Source organism: Periplaneta americana, chromosome 3 (assembly GCF_040183065.1).
Source record: "Periplaneta americana isolate PAMFEO1 chromosome 3, P.americana_PAMFEO1_priV1, whole genome shotgun sequence".
NCBI classification, from domain to species: Eukaryota; Metazoa; Arthropoda; class Insecta; order Blattodea; family Blattidae; genus Periplaneta; species Periplaneta americana.
The window spans coordinates 9,680,051-9,693,676 of record NC_091119.1 but is presented as its reverse complement, the minus strand read 5'-3'; the positions used below and the strand labels follow the sequence as shown (position 1 = coordinate 9,693,676).

The 13,626-nt window shown below is 35.7% G+C and overlaps 1 protein-coding gene across 1 annotated transcript in view; it reads left to right on the top strand.

Annotated features, from left to right (window-relative positions):
* The first annotated feature begins 2,433 nt into the window (after positions 1 to 2,433).
* Positions 2,434 to 13,626, top strand: part of LOC138695786 (ras-responsive element-binding protein 1-like) — a 333,822-nt gene continuing 322,629 nt past the window's right edge. Inside the window, exon 1 of the mRNA XM_069819983.1 lies at positions 2,434 to 2,723. The gene's annotated coding sequence lies outside the window, so the exon portion shown is untranslated. The remainder of the gene's footprint in view (positions 2,724 to 13,626) is intronic.

Below are 13,626 nucleotides of genomic sequence, written 5' to 3'. Positions count from 1 at the left end.
CTACAAATCGTAGGCTGCGCTCCGGCCTGGACTCAAACCCCGCTTGGACAGATGAATTTTTTTCCGAGATTTTTGCCAAATTGCAAAGAGAATGTTAACCAATCCCGTGGAAACTCTTCGGACTGAGCTCACCAAATACCATTCTATGTCACCAATTCTATTGACGCCAAACGACTCCCTTCTTGAATAGCATTGTTGAATAAGACTGCTATTACTTACTTATTTACTTACTTACTTACTTACTTACTTTTAAGAAACCCGGAGGTTTATTGCCGCCCTCAAGTAAGCCCGCTATCGGTCCCTATCCTGAGCAAGATTAATCCAGTCTCTATCACCATATCCCACCTCCCTCAAATACATTTTAATATTATCCTCCCATCTACGTCTCGGCCTTCCCAAAGGTCTTTTTCCCTCTGGCCGCCCAACTAACACTCTATATGCATTTCTGGATTCGCCCATACGTGCTACATACCCTGCCCATTTCAAACGTCTGGATTTAATGTTCCTAATTATGTCAGGTGAAGAATACAATGCATGCAGTTCTGTGTTGTGTAACTTTCTCCATTCTCCTGTAGCTTCATCACTTTTAGTCAAAAATATTTTCCTAAGAACCTTATTCTCAAACACCCTTAATCTATGTTCCTCTCTCAAAGCGAGAGTCCAAGTTTCACAACCATAAAGAACAACCGGTAATATAACTGTTTTATAAATTCTAACTTTCAGATTTTTTTGACATCAGACTAGATGACATAAGCTTCTCAACCGAGTAATAACAGGCATTTACCATAATTTTTGTCGCAGCTATTATTATTATTATTATTATTATTATTATTATTATTATTAGATTATTTATAGACGCTGTATCAACTACGAGGTTATTTAGTGTCATGTGATTGGTGATAGCGAGATGGTATTTGGTGAGATGAGGCCGAGCTTTCTTTCTATTTACCAATGTGATATAATAATCTCGAAAAGTGCTGTAAAATTGAAGACAACCTCGAAAAAAGGATGTAACATCAAATTCTTGAAATATGTGACGTAGATGGAAAAAGTAGTCTAAATTTAAAGCGTTCATTTATAACAATAAATTAGTTCATCCAGTAGCTGAATAAACTTTTATCCTTATTTAGTCGAATGGTTGTCATAGTAAATATAAGCCTAATGAAATAATTTTGCTTTCTCCTGAAACATGAATTACAGTTTTTTTGGTAACGTCAAGTATACCTCTTCATAGAACATCTCGTTATTCGTCATCTTTTACAGTATCCACCTCGCGTCAATGGAATTCCCTGTCACAAAGTATTAGGGGCTGCAAGACAATAAACACTTTTAAAAACAGCTTAAAAGATAACCTTATTAGCATTTCACTCCAGTCATACTGATTTAAACTATCACTGACTACATTGTTACTCCTTCCTTTAGACATGCATCCTGATAGTGCTGTATTTTCAAAATTATCTCATAATAATCTCTTTCTATTATCTAATATTATTTTAAATATATTAACGTTCTATGTATTTTAGCTTAATTCTGCTACACAGTTTATTTCAGTGTTTAATTAATAGTTCATAGTATTTTGTTGTTTAATTCGTAAATAACTCTTGTATACATGTAACTCTCATCTAAATCAAATTGTTGAATTCTTTGTAAGTTCATACATATGTATGTATACTTTTTGCTGGTTGAGTGGAAGAGATGGCCTTACGGCCTTAACTCTGCCTGCTAAAATAAATTATTATTATTATCATTATTATTATTATTATTTTTATTATTATTATTATTATTGTTCCGGAGAAATCTTCAATTATAAAATCTCAAGCTCAGTTTCTCATTATGTAGTGATAAAGTTTTGTTGCCAGGGGTAGTAAGTTATTTTTCTAGGCCGGACGGCGACAGGACACTTTTATGATTTTCCGTCAAATTTTGCATTTATAAAAATTAATATTTTATTAATATTTAAACAGTTTCATAGTGAGATCTACTTCGCAGATTCGAACCCATGTATTTTTGTCTCACATTCCTTAAGTATTCCTGCGGAGATGATGATGATGATGATGATGATGATGATGATGATGATGATGATGATGATGATGATGATGATAGCAACTATTACTGGTACTACCGAAATCTCGGCACTCCCTTTTTTGTTTAGAAATACACCACTGATTGTTGCGCTGTTTACTAGGGCCTACTTTCCTCCAACCCGATCTTCATTTGTTTTATACACACTGCGAAAGCTTAGCTCGTAAGGTGGGCGTTACCTCAGGTGTAGTAGTGAACTTTTCCTTTGTAATGTTGGTAGTTTTATCAAGGATCTGTTCTACCCTCCGTCTCTTTCTCTCTCTCGCGTGCGCTTCCATCTCTTTCTTTACCTGTCACCCACTGCGGCGGAGAGCGATCCGCGGTGGTGTCTCTCTCCTCTGCCAGCGGTCAGCAGTGGCAGCGGAGAGCTGCGTATGAGCTGATCAGCCAGTCAGACTCTGGAGGCAGAGCGCACCGCACGGAAGCAAGGATAAGACGTTGCCAAGGTGATTGATTGGGACTTGTCGTTATTCAACTCTTTCATTCCCCGGAGACAGTGTCAGTGTTCCCAAAGACAGATGACATCTCCACAAATATCGAAGATGTATTTTTCAACAGAACACTTTTTTGACTCGTTAGTGGCTACATCCTGAAGTGTGAAGAAAATCCCTCCCCTCCCGTCTTTTTATGCGAGATCTCAGGTAGGCTCAGTGCTTTAATGTTCCAACTTTTCTGTTGAAAATGTTATTTTTGTGCAAGTGTTTTGTCATCTTATAAAGAGTTTTGCAGCTTCTGTGTGCGAGTGTTTTTTTTTTTATGATTTGAAGTGATTCTTTTGAGTTCTTAGTGACATATCTTCGTCGTTTCGTATTTTATGCAGTTCTTTACGCTAAAGCTTGCATGATTAGAGAGATGTCATCTCTGAAGATTAGTGATTTTGTGCTTACAGCCAAACAACATACCGGTCAGTTTTTCTTTCTTGTTACACGCTTTACTTATGCTTATATTTTTCTTATTTTTTGTAAGTTTCCTAATTTTTATTTCATGTGGGCGTACTATTATTTCGCTCCATCGAACGAAAACCATATATAATCCGTCACTTCCGAATTTTTGTAGCAGTGTGTGTTTTAGCATAAAACGTTCTACACTTCTGGAATTTAGATGTCAGTGCGTGCCAACCAGAGCCTTTTAAATTTCTGTTAGAGAACATATGTAAGAAATTATTTTCTGGGAAATACTCGATAAAACTGTACTTGGCCTTGTTATTTTTATATCGATAATTCAAATCTGTTGTAAGGTTAAAGATTGTAACGATATAAACGACCACAAATATTATCAGAAAATGTAAACTCCAAATTTCTAAAATATTATAAGAAAATGAGCTGACAATTGGACAAAAATTAAAAGGTACCACAACAAGACTTATTAGAGCTTAAATGTATGATAAAATTATAAAAAAAAAAGGTTACTAATAATATTTCTCAAGTCAGTTTTATCGAAATATGAAAAAAAGAAAAAAATTCTGCAGTTACATCATTTGGTAACCATTGTTATGATCTCTCTGACATCTTTAATTTTATTTCTGAAAAGTAGACTACTCTCAGACATGTAGAGTTGTTTATTTTAATACAATTAATTTTTTACTTGTTCTATATAAAATATATTAGAATTTACATAATGTTTTGTGACCTAATTTTTCTATTTTCAAAGAAGTGGGCATTTTGTAGTCTACCTTTTGCATAAATGCATGTTAAATCAGTGCACAAAATTTCATAATTCTATCTCTAATGGTCGTGGAGTTACGAAATAATGTGTAAAATTTTCAAATTTTGAAAAATTTAATTTGAAGTAAAAAGTGAATTCTAAAAAATATTAGTAACCTTTATATACTTTTATCAGATATTTAAGTTCTAATAACTCTTGTTGAGGTATCTCGTAATTTTTGTCCAAATGGTGAGTTATAAAATATAAAATTATTATAAATTATTATTATTATTATAAATGATAAAATTTTAGAAAATTAGAGCCTGCATTTTCTGATAATATTTGTGGTCCTTCACGTGTCGTACATATACCCTTAAATCACTCTTTTAGAGCACTCAAACTGTGTTACGAGTGACTTCGAATATTAAAATGCTGTGAAGGGATTTATAGCGATTTTATTTAAAATATCTATTATTTATTTTTCGTGCATGACTATATATATCATCGTTAACATTAAAGTGATGATAAAATACATTCGCGTTCGAAAATTTTCGATTTCGAATTGAGGCGTGTGTCGGATATGGATTTCAACATCAGATAATTTAAAATAAAATTGAAATGTTTAATCTTTCATAATTTTAATAGAGACTTAATTATAGATTTATTTTGCAAAAACAAAATAGAGACGTAGACGTAGATGTGAACGTTTTATCCAGGGGTTTTTAGTCGATAAAAACATAAACATAGATGTTTTATTACATATTTTTGCGAAGTAATAAACATAAGAGGATAGAAATTTTGTTCGACTTTCTTTTAATAATAGAAACTTAAATATGGTATTTATTTGTGTAAAAAAAGGTACCTCAAGTATAAAAGTCAGTTGAGATTTTAATAAATCATATCGTAAATTTTAAAGTTTCTATATAAAGATTTTACTAAATAAAATAAATACCGGTATAAAAATAATGTTAGAAATTTTATAGATGAGAGATATGTGAATATAAAAAGTTTCGTACGTGTGTTTTTTTTTTTTTTTTTTTTTTTTTTTTTTTTTTTTTTTTTTTGTAGAAGATTTGTTAGATTTTGCACTTACTAGAGGCGAAAATAAATAACATTAATTTCTTTTTCGTAAAAATTGCAAGTATAATAGCTTATTTAAGGTATTGAGTGACATTTTTTCTATTGTATGATTAAGTTTCCGGTGCGGTGAGGCGATCGGATGTCAACTTTTTAATCAAACTTGTGTCTATCAAGAAGAACTTTGATGTAGTGTACCTTGGTGCTTTCTTAAGACTTTCCGTAGCTTGTTACATTAAGTTTCATGGATGTAATGCCTAATAAATCATTACGCTAAAAGGAAATGTAGACGTAAAACATGACTAATAGGCCTATAACTAATCAATTTTTAAATGCCGATAAATTTATTTCCCGTTATTATGTATTTTAAAACGAGAATAATTTTTGACAGACATTTCTACGAACCCTGTACCTGTTATAGACTACATCATCAGTATACGTTTTTGTGCTGTCTGTATGCTTTTTACCTCGCGTCGTCGAGCATGAGTATTTTTTGCATTTCATCTATACACTAAACAGATTTCGGTGGGAATTGGGTGGCACTGGATTAGCACAGAGTCGGACCTCAAGCAAAAATACACACATCACATACACAACGGTGAAAAATTAGTCTATTTGTAGGATTTGTAAGTGGACTCTAACCCGCAACCGCGTTTTCACACGACAATATTAAAGTGCACGCCCTACCGGTTACATACACCGCGTCTGGCCCGTCACATAAAGCACGTAACGAAAGTAGCTGTACGGCCTGTGAATAGTTTTATTTATTTATTTATTTACTTACTTCTGGTCCACACGGGTAGCGCGTCTGGCAGCGAAACCAGGTGGCCCGGGTTCGATTCCCGGTTTGGGCAAGTTATCTGGTTGAGGTTTTTTCCGGGGTTTTCCCTCAACTCAATATGAGCAAATGCTGGGTAACTTTCGGTGCTGGACCCCGGATTCATTTCACCTGCATTATCACCTCCATCTCATTCAGACGCTAAATAACCTAAGATGTTGATAAAGCGTCGTAAAATAACCTACTAAAAAAACTTACTTCTGACCATAAATGAGCGGACCCGGGTTCAAATCCTGGTTGATGTTTTTACCGGGGTTTTCCTTCAACCCGATAAGAGCAAATTCTGGGTAGCTTTCGGCGCTGGACCTGGACTCATTTCGCTGACATTATCACCATCTCATTCAGATCCCAAATAACCATTTAACCATTTATTTATGGCATTTGATAAAGCATCGTAAAATAAATTAAAAGATATTTATTTATATAATAATAATAATAATAATAATAATAATAATAATGGCTTTATTTGACCTGGCAGAGTTAAGGCCGTAAGGCCTTCTCTTACACTCAACCAGGATTAAAACTTGGTTACATAGTTGAACATACAACTGGATCGGAATTAAGTAATTACATACTGATACAATTTAGGTACATAATGAGATCAAAAGAGGTAGTTACATAAAAATTTACCTCATAAAATAAAAATAAACATAGTGAAATACATATTAATGTTGTTAGAATCAAATACGAATGACATAAAAACAGAAGCCGATAATTCAATAAAAAAATGTACACAGTGAAAATAAAAATGAGCACACTAGTATACATATTAGTATTAGATTACAATTAGGTAGGATTTACATAATTAAATATGCTATCATATAAGGAAATAATTCTTATATCGAAAAAATCCGCTAGGCCTATAATATTCGCAATAGTAAATTTGATGATATCGCAAAACCTTACGTAGGTTTCGTTTATAAAACAAGAAATTTCTTTATTATCCAATATAGAAAAGTATTTGCAGCTCAATGTTATGATTTTCCGATATTAAACTTGCAGTATTTTCAAAGGTTATCATTCTGTGATAATTCTGATTGTGTTTTCTTTTCAAAATGAATTGTTTAAATTAATACACATGTTGAATACGTGAAAATTTAGTGCAATTTGTATGTAAAATCATTAAAACTATTTCAATATTAATTTACAAATTCCTTACACGATTTCCTTTACTTTTTTTGTAGATAAACGGGGATGAAGGAAAGAAAATTGTGTATTAGGTTTGTTTATGTACCTAGCTATTATATTAATTACTAATTTCATGTTTTGGTACAACGGGAAATTATTTTATGAAACGTATATAGTGTGTAGTACCGGTACGAAATTAATACTTGTTCTCTCTCCGTGCAAAAATTGTTAAGAATTTTGGATATCCCGAATTTTGTTTTCTCAAGAGATTGGTGTGCGCATAAAAAAACCTACAGATAAACCAGACCGATTCAAAGACTGAGGATGCTTTTTATTGGAAATGGTCCAAAGGGTAGTTCAGAAGTATCAAAATTATAAATTTTCTTATTAGAATGCGCTCTAGTAGATTGTGTTGTTCGTGCATTCCAGTTTCACAATAAGTTATAAAATAAAATATACTTAATTGTATTTTTATTAATATCCCGAATCAGCGTATCAGGTCTATATTATCATTATTATTATTATTATTATTATTATTATTATTATTATTATTATTATTATTATTATCCCAGGTGGTGACAGGATTTTTTCTCGTTGCCAAACTTTGAGAACGGCCCAGAGTCACTCAGTCTCCTATAAAATTGAGTAGCGGGTCTTTCCCGGGGGTAAAAGGCGGTCAGAGCGTGGTGCCGACCACACCACCTCATTCTAGTGCCGAGGTCATGGAAAGCATGGGGCTCTACCTCCATGCCCCCAAAGTGCCTTCATGGCATGTTACGGGGATACCTTTACCTTTTATTATTATTATTATTATTATTATTATTATTATTATTATTATTATTATTATTATTTACTTACTTACTTACTTACTGGCTTTTAAGGAACCCGGAGGTTAATTGCCGCCCTCACATAAGCCGGCCATTGGTCCCTATCCTGAGCAAGATTAATCCAGTCTCTACCATCATATCCCACCTCCCTCAAATCCATTTTAATATTATCTTCCCATCTACGTCTCGGCCTGCCTAAAGATCTTTTTCCCTCCGGCCTCCCAATTAACACTCTATATGCATTTCTGGATTCGCCCATACGTGCTACATGCCCTACCCATCTCAAACGTCTGGATTTAATGTTCCTAATTATGTCAGATGAAGTATACCATGCGTGCAATTCTGTGTTGTGTAACTTTCTCCATTCTCTTGTAACTTCATCCCCCTTTGCCACAAATATTTTCCTAAGAACCTTATTCTCAAACACCCTTAATCTCTGTTTCTCTCTCAAATTGAGAGTCCAAGTTTCACAACCATATAGAACAACCGGTAATATAACTGTTTCATAAATTCTAACTTTCAGATTTTTTGACAGCAGACTAGATGACAAAAGCTTCTCAACCGAATAATAACACGCATTTCCCATATTTATTCTGCGTTTAATTTCCTCCCGAGTGTCATTTATATATGTTACTGTTGCTCCAAGATATTTCAATTTTTCCACCTCTTCGAAGGATAAATCTCCAATTTTTATAGTTCCATTTCGTACAATATTCTGGTCACGAGATATAATCATATACTTAGTCTTTTCGGGATTTACTTTCAACCCTATCGCTTTACTTGCTTCAAGTAGAATTTCCGCGTTTTCCCTAATCGTTTGTGGATTTTCTCCCAACATATTCACGTCATCCGCATAGACAAGAAGCTGATGTAACCCGTTCAATTCCAAACCCTCTGTGTTATTCTGAACTTTCCTAGTGGCATATTCTAGAGCAAATTATTATTATTATTATTATTATTATTATTATTATTATTATTATTATTATTATTATTATTATTATTATTATTAGTTGTGGTGTACTAATCTGTTTTTTGAAAGAGAATTTATTTTCACTTAATGCTTGAATTTTCCCTGCCAGTCTCATTACGCTATTATTTAATTATCACCTCACATCATCGTCTCCGAATAGGCTCTATGATCAAAAAAAAAAAAAAAAGAAAAGAAAGAAAGGCGATAAATAAAAGAAAAAATACAGTACGAACACATCGAAGTGTAGTCTCTTGTTTTAGCCTTCATTGTATTGTAACGAAAATTTTGCATATTCTCCTTTTCATAATTTTATACACAATATCTGGAGTCATTTTTTTTTTTCATCTCCAAGGTAACGGAGACATTTCCTTGTTTAGTTATCCGTAGTACATGTTTAGTATTTGGGTGGTTTTCTAAACGGTTCTGCAGCGTCGAGTCACGCGTATTGTGCAGAGTCTGGTAGTCAGGTACCCTCCGCACGTAAAGATACCACAGTCCCACATCTTGAGACGCGCCAATATCTGCCGGGTCAATAAATTCCCACAACTCGATCCAAGTCGACCTGCAGAGGCAGCCTTCAGCATTCACATCATAGTCTTTAAAAAGCACAGGATTACGCAGGGCTAGAATGCAAAGATAAAAAACCGCATCTCGTGAGAATCATCCGTATCTTCTCCTCTTTTCCTGGACTAGTGAACACTTTATCTGAATGAGAGATGCCAGACGTGAAGGGACGCTCTTTATCAAGTACTCTCTTACGTTCATTATAGTTCTTGTTTCTAATTTTCTCATCCTTTGACTTTGAATCTCTTCTTATTAATAGAACACAAATTCCGTGTCGTTTTCTAGTAGGCCTATTGTTACGAAAGCCTGTAATACTTTTCAGATGACTTACGGTCATACGTCGCTACTTTTGCAGCGCTGCAGTACAAAAAACTGCGCAACTCTTGTACTGTGACGTGTGAACAACGGTGCAACCCGAAAAGTAGTGGCTGCCGAACCTGCTGCCCGCTACTTTTCCATGCTGCGCGCAACTTAAAAGTAGCGACGTGTGAACAGGGTTCTCAGGGTTGCAGCCGCAGCATTTTTGATATCGCTTTTGTTGAAACTTTTGCTACCGTTGCAACCAGTGTTACCACCCAAATGTGCCATTGATACTGTTACAAATAATTTATTTTCATCACATTTAACATTAAAATATATCCAAACAGTTATTAAATACACAACACAGTCTGAGCATATTTGCTGACGATATAATTCATTTTTTAAATCTTCCGTAGCGTAGTTCCAAAAAGGAGGGTTGCCAACATTGATTACGTGAATATGCTGCTGGTTATCATTTAAATATATAGGCGTTTTTAAAAGCTTTATAGTAAAAATAATGTCAATTTCTGAATACTAGATACGACAAAAAAGCAAATAATAGATAAGGAAGCTTTCGCATGAGTTTCTTAATAATGCGAACATAACCACAAAATGTATATTGAGAAGTCAACACGCAGATGGAAACCTGCAGCATGACTGCGGCTGCAAAAGTAGCGTCTTGTATGTGAACAGACTCGTAACCTCCAGTTGCAACTTTTGCTGCACTCGGGTTGCGCAGCACGAAAAGTACCATCCTCTCCCCTTAACTTACCATGACTAACAGCGACTGAGTCTTACAATTAGGCGTGAATGGCTCGTGTTGTTCTGGGCAGCTAAAAAGCTGCGACCTTCGTGTAAAAAGTCGCATTAAAAGGGGTATAACGTATAATAATAATAATAATAATAATAATAATAATAATAATAATAATAGTGGTCCACGCATTTGGAGTAACGGTTAGCGCGTCTAGCCGCGGAACCAGGTGGTCCGGGTTCGATTCCCCGCCGGGGCAAGTTACCTGGTTGAGGTTTTTCCGTGGTTTTTCCTAAATCCAATATGAGCAAATGCTGGGTAACTTTCGGTGCTGGACCCCGGACTCATTTCACCGGCATTATCACCTTATCTGATTCAGACGCTAAATAACCTAGATGTTGATACAGCGTCGTAAAATAATACAATAATAATAATAATAATAATAATAATAATAATAATAATAATAATAATAATAATTACTTACTGGCTTGTAAGAAATCCGGAGGTTCATTGCCGCCCTCACATAAGCCCGCCATTGGTCCCTATCCTGAGCAAGATTAATCCATTCTCTATCATCATATCCCACCTCCCTCAAATCTATTTTAATATTATCTTCACATCTATGTCTCGCCCTCCCTAAAGGTCTTTTTCCTTCCAGCCTCCCAACTAACACTCTATATGCATTTCTGGATTCGCCCATACTTGCTACATGCCCTGCCCATCTCAAATGTCTGGATTTAATGTTCCTAATTATGTCAGGTGAAGAATACAATGCGTGCAGTTCTGTGTTCTGTATCTTTCTCCATTCTCCTGTAACTTCATCCCTCTTAGCCCCAAATATTTTCCTAAAGTAATGATAATAATAATAATAATAATAATAATAATAATAATAATAATAATAATAATAGTGGTCCACGCCTTTGGAGTAACGGTTAGCGCGTCTAGCCGCGGAACCAGGTGGCCCGGGTTCGATTCCCCGCCGGGGCAAGTTACCTGGTTGAGGTTTTTCCGTGGTTTTTCCTAAATCCAATATGAGCAAATGCTGGGTAACTTTCGGTGCTGGACCCCGGACTCATTTCACCGGCATTATCACCTTTATCTCATTCAGACGCTAAATAACCTGAGATGTTGATAAAGCGTCGTAAAATAACCTACTAAATAAAAGTAAAATATTAATTACTATATATACATAGTGAAGATGCGGCTCACCATGTAGACACAAAATCTTCATGCATCTTAATTGAACGTTCGTTTTCAGCTTGATTCTTTCAATAGATGCAGCTTTAGAGTTTATCGCCCTGCATGGGATAGCTATTACGTTACGCCCATTTTCGATTTTCCTCTTCAAATTCTCTAACGTTCCTTCATATGGAAAGGCAAAAATGGGAGTGGGACAAGTGACCAACAAGCTTGGAGCTCACACAAACAGCCACCGGGGTGGCTCAGTCGGTTAAGACGTTTGCCTGCCGGTCTGAAGTTGCGCTCGGGCGCAGGTTCGATTCCCGCTTGGGCTGATTACCTGGTTGGGTTTTTTCCGAGGTTTTCCCCAACCGCAAGGTGAATGCCAGGTAATCTGTGGCGAATCCTCGGCCTCATCTCGCCAAATACCATCTCGCTATCACCAATCTTATCGACGCTAAATAACCTCGTAGTTGATACAGCGTCGTTAAATAACCAACTAAAAAAATACACACGCACTTCTTCTCAGCCCCAATTTCCTTGCAAGGACGCGTTTTCTCGTACCTTTTAATTGTTTCCCCTCCCACTTGACATTCATTCGCACATTTGGTTGGAATTCATGATGCACAGTTTCAGTGCACTGCTCCTGGTTATGGATGCTAGGAATCTAGGCAACATGATAAATAACCAGACAACCGCTTAGAAATGGAACTATACAATACATACTGCATGCAATAATAAATAACACAATGCGATATGTAACGTAACAACAATGGACGCAGTCAAGTATCGATGTGTAACGTAACAACAATGGACGCAGTCAAGTATCGATATTAACGTAACAACAATGGACGCAGACAAATATCGATATGTAACGTAACAACAATGGACGCAGTCAAGTATCGATATGTAACATAACAATAATGGACGCAGTTAAGTATCGATATGTAACATAACAATAATGGACGCAGTCAAGTATCGATATGTAACGTAACAACAATAGACGCAGTTAAGTATTGATGTGTAACATAACAATAATGGACGCAGTCAAGTATCGATATGTAACGTAACAACAATGGGAGCAGTCAAATATCGATATGTAACGTAACAACAATGGACGCAGTCAAGTATCGATATGTAAGGTAACAATAATGGACGCAGACAAGTATCGATATGTGAGGTAACAACAATGGACGCAGACAAGTATCGATATGTAACATAACAATAATGGACGCAGTCAAGTATCGATATGTAACGTAACAACAATGAGCGCAGTCAAATATCGATATGTAACGTAACAACAATGGACGCAGTCAAGTATCGATATGTAACGTAACAACAATGAACGCAGACAAGTATCGATATGTAACATAACAATGGACGCAGTCAAGTATCGATATGTAACGTAACAACAATGGGTGCAGTCAAATATCGATATGTAACGTAACAATGGATGCAGTCAAGTATTGATATGTAACGTAACAACAATGGACGCAGACAAATATCGATATGTAACGTAATAACAAAGAAGGCAGTCAAGTATCAATATGTAATGTAGTAGCAAAGGACGCAGTCAAGTATCGATATGTAACGTAATAAACAGTGGACACAGTCAAGTATCGATATGTAACGTAACAACAATGAACGCAGTCAAGTATCGATATGTAACGTAACAGCAATGGGTGCAGTCAAATATCGATATGTAACGTAACAACAATGGATGCAGTCAAGTATTGATATGTAACGTAACAACAATGGACGCAGGCAAATATCGATATGTAACGTAATAACAAAGGACGCAGTCAAGTATCGATATGTAACGTAATAGCAAAGGACGCAGTCAAGTATCGATATGTAACGTAATAATAATGGACGCAGTCAAGTATCGATATTTAACGTAAGAAGTCCACACCTGTGGAGTAACGGTCAGTGCGTTTGGCCGCGAAACCAGGTGGCCCGGGTTCGATTCCCGGTGGGGGCAAGTTACCTGGTTGAGGTTTTTTCCGGGGTTTTCCCTCAATCCAATATGAGCAAATGCTGTGTAACTTTCGGTGCTGGACCCCGGACTCATTTCACCGGCATTATCACCTTCATCTCATTCAGACGCTAAATAACCTGAGCTGTTGATAAAGCGTCGTAAAATAACCTACTAAAATAAAAATTAACGTAACAACAATGAACGCAGTCAAGTTTCGATATGTAACGTAACAACAATGAACGCAGTCAAGTATCGATATGTAACGTAATAACAATGGACGCAGTCAAG